This window comes from Protopterus annectens, chromosome 4.part0, assembly GCF_019279795.1.
Source record: "Protopterus annectens isolate FY-2018-M chromosome 4.part0, PAN1.0, whole genome shotgun sequence".
Taxonomy (NCBI): Eukaryota; Metazoa; Chordata; order Ceratodontiformes; family Protopteridae; genus Protopterus; species Protopterus annectens.
The window spans coordinates 1,031,109,793-1,031,122,099 of NC_056733.1; the positions used below are offsets into that span (position 1 = coordinate 1,031,109,793).

Sequence of the window (12,307 nt, forward strand, 5' to 3'; positions counted from 1 at the left end):
CATTGCACAGTAATTATTAGTTTCAGGGCTTTGCTAATTGTTTTTATGATAATATCTGGTTTTGGGGGAGATAGACCATAGTCTGGTTAGTTGGTGTTTAAGAGTGGAAAAGTCAGGTTTGTAGAGAGCTGAGTTGATCTGTTAAAGTAGGAGTGGTGTTGGTTTGGGATAAGTGGTGGTTAAAGCCATAGTAGGGCTGATCCTCATAGGTGGTGAGGAGAAGGAATGAGCATTATTGGAATTGGTAACATTATTGGTCTCATTGTGATGACCTAGCACTTTGCTAAGGATTGTGGATTAGGAATACAGAAGGATTAGTATTTGGAAGTATGGGTTATCTGTGATAGGTTGTGGAAGGGGGTGTGGCTTATTGAGCTTTAAATTTGGCACCACTGGGGATGGGTGGCATTTGGGGGTGGGGCACAGAGCGAGCCAAACAGAGCAGGGCTAATCCAGACCACAAGGTACCTTATATTTATACCTGTTAGGTAAGCTGTTTGTGTTTGCAGACAGTTCAGACCCGGACTGCACTTTTCTTACAACAATGTCTCCACCTGTCGGATAAAAGATAAAGGTGGTACAGCAGCTGAATATTTAGAGTGGTGTTAGGTTGGAGAGATACTGAGCTCTTCAAGGGGGCTGTAGCAGGGTAGTTGTAGTTTTAGTTTAGTTAAACAAAATGTTTAAAATTAAGATATTCGATAAAATGCTTATCAGAAATTGCAAAATGGGCATGTTTCATAGGATCATGGGAGGTTACTAAGCTAATGGCACTGGGGCTGTTACAAGTTTAGTCAAGAGTTTATCCCCCAAAAAGAAACCTAAGTCAGCACCTGTTGCCCCCTGTCAGTGAGGGTCACAGGTGGAACACTTGGGACAGATTTGTAGTTTTCCATCCACTCATCAAGGTTGCACTTTAAGAGGGTCAGTGAGATGCTCCGTTTGTGTATGGGAAGTCTGTTCCAGAGATGGGGCAGCCTCTGGGAGACGAACCTGTCTCTCCAGCAGGTTTTGTTGATGTCACATATTAGGTTCAGACCTTTTGAGCGGATAGTGCATGAGGGGTTAAACTTATGGGTATGGAGCATCTCTAGTAGGGCATGGTCCGAGATTGCCTTGTAGGAAAGACACAGATCACCTCTGAGCAAGGCTGTATGATACAGAGTTGAGTGGTAGTGATTTGAACCTGTCTGCATAGGAAAAGTGTTGGAGGCCATGGATTCCCTTTGTGAGGTATTTCAGTGGCCTTTCCAGTTGGTGCAGATGTTTGGAGAGGTATATCCCAAACTGGGCGTTGTACTCCCTCATTAGACCAATAATTGAGTATAGAGAGGTAATAACTTCCTTTTTTCTGTATGCAGGCCCTTTACTTGTGAGATGAACCACATAAAAAGGCTTTTCTGACCACTGTTGCTACATGATGGTCGAATGTGAAGTTGTCAACCTGAGTGCCCAGGGCTCTCACCACAGGTTGTGTGCTTAGGGGGTTGCTGTTGATATGGTAATCAGTAGGGGGTCATCTTTTTGCTGAATGGTATGATACATTTTTTTGCATTTAGTTTGAGACCATGACTTTGGCACCAGCCATTAGTTGCTGTGAGACCCTCTTGCAGTATGTTAACATCATCTGGGGAGTCGGTGACAGTACCCAACTTACAGTCGTCTGCAAACTTGGTCAGCCACAGGCCTTTTGTCTTTGCCTGGACCCCTGAGAAATAGATGCCAAACAGTAAGGGTCCCAGGACAGATCCCTGAGGAACTCCACTAGTGATAGGTCTGCTATCAGAGGTGGAGGTGCCTATTTTGACTTTGAGGGTCCTGTTGGTGAGCCAGATGGCCACCCACCTGATGATATAGAGATTTACTCCAAGTTTTGTTAGCTTTTCGATGATGCCCAAGTGCGGGATTGTGTCAGAGACCTTGACCAAGTCAAGGTAAGATGTATGTACTGACTTTCCCTTATCTAGGGCCTTGGTGACACTGACTTTCCCTTATCTAGGGCCTTGGTGACAGTCTCAAAGAAGTCAGTCAGGTTCAGCAGGCAAGATCTGCCCTGGACAAGTCTGAAATGGGTGGGATCAAGTGCTTGGAGATTGCCTATGTCCTTGTTTATGAGATCAATAATAATATACTCCATGGCTTTACATATCAGACTTGTCAAGCTAATGGGGCGATAGTTTCCAGGGTCAGTAGTGGCACCACCTGTGTGCAAGGGGACGAAGCCTGTACTTAGGCTGTGATTGAATAGGGTGCTCAATGGCGAAGCCAGTTCTTGCTCGAGATGGTGCAGAATGCATCCTGGAATACTATCTGGTCCCATGGAAGCTTTGTTCTTTGCCTCGGATAGGGCCTGTAACACTTGATCTGAGGAGATGTGAGGTGCAGGACAAGTATCGTGGATGTCAAAAGGGTCTCTGGGGGGGCAGAAGTTGAAGTTTGCTCTGAACCTTTTGGGGGGACAGGGGCTGAAGTTTGCACTGAACCCAAGTCAACAGGATCGGTGCAAGTTATACTTTTAAGTACTAATTCAGAGCACACCTGGGCTTTGCCACTGAGGATCCTGACATAACTGCAGAAGACTTTATGGTTTCCCTTTGTTATGGAGGCTAGTTTTGATTCATAATTGGCCTTGGAGGTTTTCATTGGTGATCTAATTTGCTTGTTGAGGGAGTTTTTCCAGTTCAGAATTTGTTCCTTTTTACTCTTTGACAACAGTTTCTTCTTTTTTGTTGTAAAGCCTGTTGATAGAGGATGTCCACCAAACAGGTTTGTGCTTCCTTGAGGAGCAGGTTTTAGTTCTGTTGGGTACAGCTGAGTCAATGCAGTTGTACAGGTGCTTGTATACTGCATTGGTGTACTGTTCAGTATAGTTGTCTGCATCCTTTGGGGGGGGGGCGGTGGTGTAAAGCTACAGATACCCTCCCTTAGGAGGTTGCAATCAGCTTTTGAGAAGTTTTTAGCTTGATTACGACTGGGAGGGGGTTGGGTGGGATAGAAACCTGAAATGAGATGGTCCGATATGTTCTTCCCTAGTGAGATCAGATAACTGGAGTGGTGCAGCGGTCACCCATGTTGGTGAGGACCAAGTCCAGAATGTTCTCTCCCCTTGTGGGGGGGGGGGGGTGACACGAGCTGATCTAGTGCTTTAGAATTCATGAAGTTGAAGAATCATTGGAAGAGTGCATTAGTGCAAGAATAGTTCACCCAGTCTATGGTGGGGTAGTTGAAGTCACCAAGGATCAGGGTGTTAGGGGGTACCTTGATGGAGTCAAGTAGATCTATGTAAGAGGAGTGGGTGTCTTGAGTCATGAAGGGGGTTCTATAGCTAGCTATAACATGGATGGGTGTCTTGCCAACTGTCAGTTGTACCTGGAGTAGTTCCAGTGTATTATTCTGGCAAACCAGTCTGGAGGTGTGCCTGTCCTTAATGAAGATAAACTCCACCACCCTTAGTCTTCCCGGCCTCATTTTGGGGTCTGAATGTGTGGAATGAGGTGTAGCCTGGTAAGGCAGGGGTGCTCTCCGTGGCCCTGAAGTTTCCATGACCGCACAGACATTAGCATCTTCCAGTGCATGGAGGACCTCCAGTAAGTCCATTTTCAAGTTAAGGCTCCTAGCATTAAGCAGCATGACCTTCAATTTGCTTTTTGACAGATCTTTTATGTTGGAAGGATTGTCTTTGGGACATTGCCTAAAAAAGGCACAATGAAGGAGGTGAGAGCCTTGACCAGGATCCGTAAACCTGGTGGTGACAGGTGAGGGTCACCTCTGGCAAAGCATCAAGGCCTGTTGACCATGCCATCCCAGGCAGACAGATACTGGATCCCCTTGGAATGACATGAGAAACTAAGCCGATTGTTGAAGTCAATTATTTTTTGTGGGTATTGTATCATTCTTAGTGAAGGTAGAATGTTGCTTCGGGATAGGGTCATTCCTGCCTGGAACACATACTCTTGAGTTCAGTCATGTATCTCTTCATGTAGTCCAGGGAGGTACGTCTCCAGTCATTCACACCAACATGTACAATGACAGAGTCGTACTTGTGGAGAGACGTGTGTGTGATGTACCGGATTCTGGCACCAGATGGACATCTGACTGTGACCTTCTCCGGATTCTGACACCAGATGGACATCTGACTGTGACCACCTCCTTGTTGAGCCTGGTGAGGGGGACATTGGTGTATCTCACAATTGAGTCACCAGTGACTAGTGTGCTTGGTTTTATTGTTATGTCTTGTGAGCTGTAGTGGTTTATTGTTTTGCCTTGCAGGCTGTGCTTGAGACACTGGTGTGTTGTTTGCTGTGTGTGATGTGTTTGGTGGTGTATGTGGAATGTTTGTGGGTGTGTTTTGGAGGCCTCTGCTGATTAGGTAAATTTGTTTATTATTGAGGACCTTTGCACAACACACACACACACACACACACACCTATGCAAAGGTCCTCGATAAAAACTTAACCAATCAGCAGAGACCTCAAAAATGCACTCTCAGCAAAATGAGTATGTTTAACGCAGAATGAGTACAAGAAAACTACAGTGGGCATGAAAAGAGTTTAAACAAGCAAAATGAATATAATAAAAACAAAAGGGCACATTAAGCATAAATAAAGCAAGGCGACTGCATGTTTTTTGGCAAAGTATTGTGTTTTGGCGTAACTACTACTTTATATTGTATCAAGGGCATGACTAGTTATTAGAAGTATCTGTGTGTAAAAGTGCTCAGTGTGTGCTTATTATTGTGCCTGTATTCTGAAGAGTTTGTGCGAAGTGCAACTATTTTGTGAAGTACAAAGTACAGCCATTTCGAAGTGTTTCTTGTGCTGGGTGTGTCTTTGCAAGTGCTGCCATTAGATTGTTTCTTGCACTGTAAAGAATTATCTAGCCAGGTACTGCCATTTTGGAGAAGTCTGTGTACTGTTTATTCGTAAAATGCAGTTACTTCGAAATGTTTCTTATTCTGAGCTTGTGCCCACTTGATTCGCACAGTGCAGTTATTTTGAAATGTTTCTTAGACTTGGGTGATTCCTTGCAGTACAGTAATTTCAAGAGTATTACAGTACCAGAGAGACTTATTTCACAGTGCTGTTGGGCATAGTTACAAGTACTGGCATAAATTTCTTGGATGTGTGTGTTCATGCATACTTGCAAAACCCTTCACTGGCATGTGTTAATATGGCAGACGGATTTTGAAAGCCCTTGCCACTTGTATTTGATCAGAATATTGCAGAGAATTGGAGAATATTTGAGCAAGTGTACAATATTTTTATACAAGCAGCTTATTCTGACAAAGATGCACGCACCAGGACATTTATTTTGCAAAACCTAGCTGGGTCAGAGGCCATTGAAAGAGATCGTTTGTGTATGCACCAGCACTATGAGGGAGAAGGTGAAAATAATCATATTATTGTACAGGCTGATTCAAGGGAAGACTCAAGAGTGTTTTAAAATGCAAATTCAGGAAATGTGTAACCCCCAGACAAGTATTACATTAGAGAGGCATTTGTTTTGCACAAGGTCAGAAACCAGGGGAAACTTTTGCAGCTTGTATTACTGACCTGAGAAAGCTAAAATGTGTCTGTCTGGTGACTTAAAAGATGAGTTAATAAAGGACAGACGTGTGTGTTGTATTAATAGTTCTGCTGTGAGAGCTTTTGCTTAGTGACACTGATTTAATGTTGAGTAAAGCTATACTGGAATTTGTCAAATCCATGAAGTTACATGAATGCACACAAGTATGCTTGCAAGTGATAAGAGCATGGTTTCAGCAAGCTCCAGAGCAAATGTAGACATCATGCAACATGTATCAAGTAGAAGTAGGCTTGAGCACATAGCAGCCACAACCCCTGCTGGCTCTCAAGGGAAACCATTTAGTTTTCCAGCAAATTCTAAGAAAGAAGCATGCCCGGCATAGTACAAAATTTTGCAAGTCAAGTAAACCCCACACAGTTATAAAGAAGGGTCACTGAAAAAAGCAAATTGATCAGTGGACGGAGCAGTGGTTGTTTTCACCTCATGGCGAGATGTACTCCGGTTCGATTCTCAGCTGGTGTGTCTTCTGTGTGGAGTCTGCGTGTCCTCCCTGTGTTCATGTGTTTTTTTTTTTTTTCCTCCCACATTACAAAGACATACGTTTGGAGCAGTTCTACCCAGGCCTCCGCTGAAAATTGGCTCTGTTCCAAGTCGGACTTTCCCATTAAACAAATGTTAAATAAATAAATCATGTAGACTGCAACTCCACTGTGTAGATGATGTCAGTAATTGGTAAAAACGTCGATGCAGTGAATCTGTTGGCACAGAACGAAGTGTTTTGTAGTGTCCAGATCAATGGTAAATTTACTGAGCTCAAAGTCGACACTGGTTCAAAGTGTAATGTTATATCGGCGCAGACATTTGCTAAGGTGAGAACTAATGAACAGGTCTGTGTGGCTAGTAGTGCGAAACCTGTTGCTTATGGAGGCGAAGAAATTCATTCAGAAGGCTCAGGAGTGTTTTCATGTTATTTGACTAGGAACTTTTACAGCTTGTTCTATGTAGTTCGAAGACCTGTGCAGTCATTATTGGGTCTCTGAGACAGTTTGAGTATGAATCTGCTTTCTTTTACCAACCAAAGATGTTCATCAAATAAACACATATGCTAGTTCCAGTTTTTCTGAAGCCATCTTCTGAGTATGCTGATGTTTTCGATGACAAGTTGGGCAAATTTCATTCTATGAGGTCCAGTAGTCAGACCAGCAAGAACAGTTCCGATAACAATGCAGGATAAAGTCAAAGTTCAGTTGGATGAAGTGATGCAACAAGATGTAATTTGTCCAGTTACAGAACCAGCTGATTGTCCAGTATTGTCCATGGTAGCAGCTCACAAAAAAAGGCTCAGACGAAATCAGAATATGTAATGACCAAAGAGATTTGAACAGAACATTGAAGAGACCGCATCATCCAATGCGTACAGTCGAGGCCGCAGTTCTAATACCAAATGCCACTGTGTTTTCTGTCTTGGATGCAAAAGTTTGGCAGATGTAGATTCCGGAAGATGCCATTTGGAACAAATTCTGCAAGTGTCTTCCAGCGTGCAATGGAGCAAAGCTTTTCAGGTTATCCTTGTGCCATAATAGATGATTTATTGGTTGGAGGCAATGGTGAAGCAGAGCTTAACGGAAACCTTTGAGAGATCTAGACAGAGCACGTGAAGTGAACTTAAAGCTCAATCCTCTGAAGTGTAAATTCAGACTATCAGAAATTACTTGTGTAGGTAATTTATTTCCTTACCAGCATTGTCTTGAGACCCAAACTGTCCAAGCAAGAGAGCTGATGCGGAAAAATGTTGTGGTCTTGGTTGGCATGTGAAGACCTTAAGCAGGAAATTGCCGCCCTACCTGCATTAAGGTACTAAGATGTCAGTAAACCTTTCGCTCTTTCCTTTGCTTCAAAATTTGGTCTTGGAACAATTATTCTTCAGGAAGGCAGACCAGTAGCCTACACATTTAGAACACTTACCCAAACTGAAATGCAGTATACTCAAATAAAGAGAACTTTTGTTAATAGTATTTGCATGTTCAAAGTTTCATGATTGTGGTTGAGCTGTTCAGATTGAAACTGATTACCAACAACCTCTAGTTGCAATCCTAAAGAAGCCTATGCATTCCATTCCAGCAAAATTACAAAGAATGATGATCAAATTGCAAACTTCAAAATGGTCTATGCAAAAGGCAAACTTCTTTGTCTGGTACGTTATCCAGATCACCCAGAAATACATTGAAACAGCTTGATGCAAAAAATTGACTTTGGTGTAATGGAAGTGTGTAATTTTTCTACCATGAAACTTGATGAGCTGAGAGATCATACAAAGACTGATCCAGTTTTGCAAAAGCTCAACCACTGCATTAATGTTGGGTGGCCGTCCAAGCAATCTAGTGTACCACCTGATGTGCAGACTTATTTTCCTTACAGAGATGCTATGTTGGTGGAAGATGGCATTTATTTTCAAAGGTCCTAAAATTTGTTGTTCTGCTTCCTTACAATGTGAATATATCCAGATTTTGCATTGTGGTCACCCAGGTTCTGACTCTACCAAAATAAGGGCAAGAGAGCTAGTATTTTGGCCTTCACTAATAAAAGACATTTCTTCTTCAGTATGCAATAGTACTAAACTGTATTTGCAGATAGAACCAGTTCAGCTAAGTCAAGTTCCTAAATTACCTTGGTCAACAGTAGCCAGTGACCTATTCGAGTAGAACAATTGGCATTACTTTGTAGACCAGTTTAATTCAAACTGGTTTTAGATTGATTGGGCCCAATTATTTAAGAAGCATTCTTCCCAGAAGTCCAGTTATGACGAATCGAGCAGATTTCTTCGTGCAATGAAAGGAGAGAGAGCGAGGATACAAATGCAGAACGTTTTCGACCAGATTGGTCAAGTAACCGGTATATGTACCGAGCCGAGATCCTACTTCATATAATCTGAGGGTGTGGAGTACGGGAGAAATCTCGGACATCTTCCTGTACCAGAATTGTTATTGCACCATTGTTCCTGTGGTGCAGACTGTAGATCTCAGAGCAATCCAGACAATGTTCCCATTCCGGAACATGTCTTAACTTCTACTTCCATTCCTGATGTCCCTAAGATTGAACATTTAACAGAGACGGTCTCAGTTGCCAAGTCTGTTTTGTGCCACACAATTTGGTTGTGTTTCCAGACCTAGTGTCAAATACACAGCGACCTGTACATGGGTATATATATGTATCTAGTTTTATGTAATTGCATGTCAAAGAACTATTTTGTATATGTGCAATACGGACAATATCAGTTGCCATGCAAACCTCTATTTCTCAGAGGGAGAGTGTAGAACAGTGTGTGTGTGCTGTATCTTTAAGAACCATGTCAAGGACTGAGCAGGCATATATAAATAGCAAGTACATGCTATACTCTCTACCATTTTGAGAGTGCAGCCAGAGAGTGACCCAAATGAAAATAATAGTTTGTATAGACGTTACCCAAGTTAATAAACTTCAGTTGTGATGTTTGTACGTAATAAAGCTGCTTGAACAGAACCTACAAAGACTTGTCTTACATCCTCACTAGACGAGCAACAGCAAACACAAACACTTTTCAGTTTTAAACTATAACTACAATGGGCCTGAATAACGTTGGATCTGATGGGTCTTTACAGTCTTTAGGTGTTGCCACCACAGCTTTCTTATATGATGATTTCCTCTCTTTTTAAAATACTGTTAAACAAAACCTTCCAGATCTTTATCATTTTGTACCCTCCTACCTTCAAAATTTCCACAGGAATGCCATCTGTTCTTGGAAACTTTCCTGTAGACTGATTACATGTCACCATTTTTATTTCATCTCCTCTAAACTGTTTAATTGCTGAGCCTCATCTAATTCTAAACTTGTCATGTGTGGGTCTTCTATAAATATTTCTGTTTGTACTTTTTCCACATTTCTTCTGCTTTATTCACATTTTCATAACATTTCTGAAGTATGTCTAATACCTCCTCTACAGGATCTTTGGTTATTTTTCTTGTTATAGGTTCATTAAGTTTGGTAACGCTTTCTACTTTCTTATGTCTGAGTCATTATGCTAAGAGTTTTTGCGCTATGGAGTTATCAAAAAGCAGTTGCTTAAGAGCACTCTTAATAAACTGAAGTATATTATCCGGGTAATGCCTTATTTTCTCTTTACCACTTTGCACGTGCACCTGTTCTTTTTCTGTGAGATATCCCTTATTCTGCAATACTTTAACCTTTGTCAGCCCCTCTAAATAATTATTGTCAATTCTTAATCGTATCTCTCTCTCTTTTTTTTTTTTTTTTTTTTTCCTGCTCTGTTTTTAAACTTCAGATTCATTTTATCCCATTCACTAGCTATAATCACTGAAATTTGTCTTCCCTACTAGTTGCCAAATAATTTCCAAAACCTATTTCTTAAATTCCTCTCTCTAATAGGTGGGTGGGGAAGCACTAGTGTCACTTTTACTTTGTTACCCTGCATTTTTATCTTGGTTGTTGTTGGCACATAATCTGACAGTTACTGGATGTGTGTCAAGAGTTCTCGATTAAATGCACATGTTTTGTGAAATCGAATTTTGTGTTTTCCCCAGTTTTTGTACCTTGGGTAATTTGCGTCTTTCATGCCAAATATTTTCATAAATGTTTTCAAAAATCTTCGCTCTTTTGCTTTATTTTCCCTTCCATGTCCCCCAGATACATCCTCACTGTTGCAAGTCAAGTTCCAGCCCCCACTATAAAATAACAAGCCCTCTGAAAGCTGATTTAATTTTTCCCTGGATTTTCTTAAGCCCTATGATAGCAGTTTTAGGTGGAATAGAAGTACATGCCAGTAACAGATTACAGTCACAAATCTACCATTGTTGACCTTTCTTTTTTTTTTTCCTCTCGTTTAGCAATTGGTGTAAGTACTCCCCTTTACCTTTGTGCTGAATATCCATCTTGAAATCCATTCCTTGTCAAATTCACATGCTCACTTCTCGCCAAATGCGTCTCCTGTAACACTGCTATTTGCATTTTGTATTTTTTAATATAGCTCAATATTCTTACCTTTTTGTCTACACATGTGAGGTAGGTCACATTCCAAAAGAACGTTTAGTATAGCCATTATAAGAAATTATTTCCACCTATTATGTATGACACCCTTTTATGTTAATTTCCATGATTTGTTTGACATGCACTAGCACAGCAGAGAGAGCATTGTCACTCTTACAACAAGACGTTACTTTTTTGATTCTTTGCTTGGGTGCCTTCTGTGTGGAGTCTGCATATTCTCCTTGTGTTCGCGTGAGTTTCCTCAGGGTGATCCAGTTTCCTCCGCCATTCCAAAGACATGCAGTAGGTGGATTCATCAGCAGCCGCCTTTTTCCCATTTTCTACATGGGGTCAGAGTATTGTGGTAACTGTCGCCATTTTATTGTATCAAATCCAAATGTCCAGATCATGGAATTACTTGAGTGCATGCATATGCTAATTTTGCTTGTAGCATTTTTCTGGTGCCTTTGCTGTATTTTTTAGCAAATCAAATATTTTGACGTGATTTGCACAAGGTTTCTACACAGGGGTACTTTTTGAGTTGGACAGTTGAGCTAAAATGGACGTTGGCTTTTGGAGCCCATACTTTGGCTCTGTCTCCTAGTTTCACAATTTGGTACTGCGAGTTACCCCTGTATTGCTTTATTCCCTTGGACCCTTTGCTTGCCAAGGGCCATACTTGCAGGTCTTGGCCACCTCCAATTTTTTGATTAGATTTTTCTGTGGATTGACCCTCTAAATTGGCCATAAGTGTGAGTGCATGTACGAACATGTGGTGCAGATTAACTGTCGTGGCAGGGCTAGTCACCTGGCTTTGTAAACATTGGCTCTAGATTGTCACTTTTGAAGTGACAGCCCAACCCCATGTGAAGAAATTGAAAAAGGGGTTGTGGAGATGGATTAATGTTTGGCTGGTTGATCTGTTATGCATTCATTTCTTGTAACCTCCATTTGAATCGATAATGTCACATTTTACAAGCTTTTTTGAAAACATTTTTGAACAAAAGTACACACACACAACGTCTGCATAACCTATTAACTTTAAAACAAACGCACACAACTAAATACAGTTTCAAATAATAAAAGTTTAATCCTCCTGATAGGTGCAAGTGTCCCGAATAGACAGTTACCCAGATGAGCATAACATGAAGGTTGTCCGTGCTAAGATGCATGTTACAACCTGTGCTGCTGCTTACACCAATTGCAGTCTGATGTTCTTCATATTGATAACTGCTGCAATAGCCTTGGCAGGAGATAACTCGTATAGCTAAGGATATACCAGCCAGCCAACTTCCAAAGCTTCAGGGCACCTTCCATGTGCCCAAACTGTCAAGCAGCTCGAGCTGAGTTGACTAAGACAGGTGGTTACTTGAAGCCCTTCAGAGCTTTACTTCTGCTGACGAGCACAGTTGTCTGAGGCTTTTGAGGATTGACAGATTGCGCTTTTCTTAGCTGGAGAGGTAAGTTGCCTTTGGGGAAGAAACTTGTGTTTTTTTTTATTTTCTTTTTTTTACTCCTGTTTTGTTACTTTCAGGAATCCATTTTGAAGCTGGGAGTGTTGCATTTCAACTGATTAGACTTGCAACTGTAACACACTTTTAAATGAAGCACTTGTTTCTGTCAGTTTAAAAGTAGTGCTATCTATTCTCTGGAGAAATTTTGTGTTAAGGTTGTGGGTCTGCCACATTGTTTTGAAAGTGCTTTTTTACTATGTTTTTTCTTTCCCAAAAATAGTAACTTTTATGGACTGGTAGTTTTACT

General features: G+C 41.3%; 1 protein-coding gene across 1 annotated transcript in view; it reads left to right on the forward strand.

Moving 5' to 3' along the window:
- FAM13B (family with sequence similarity 13 member B) overlaps positions 1 to 12,307 on the forward strand; it is a 2,585,606-nt gene that overhangs the window by 30,097 nt on the left and 2,543,202 nt on the right. The window lies entirely within an intron of this gene.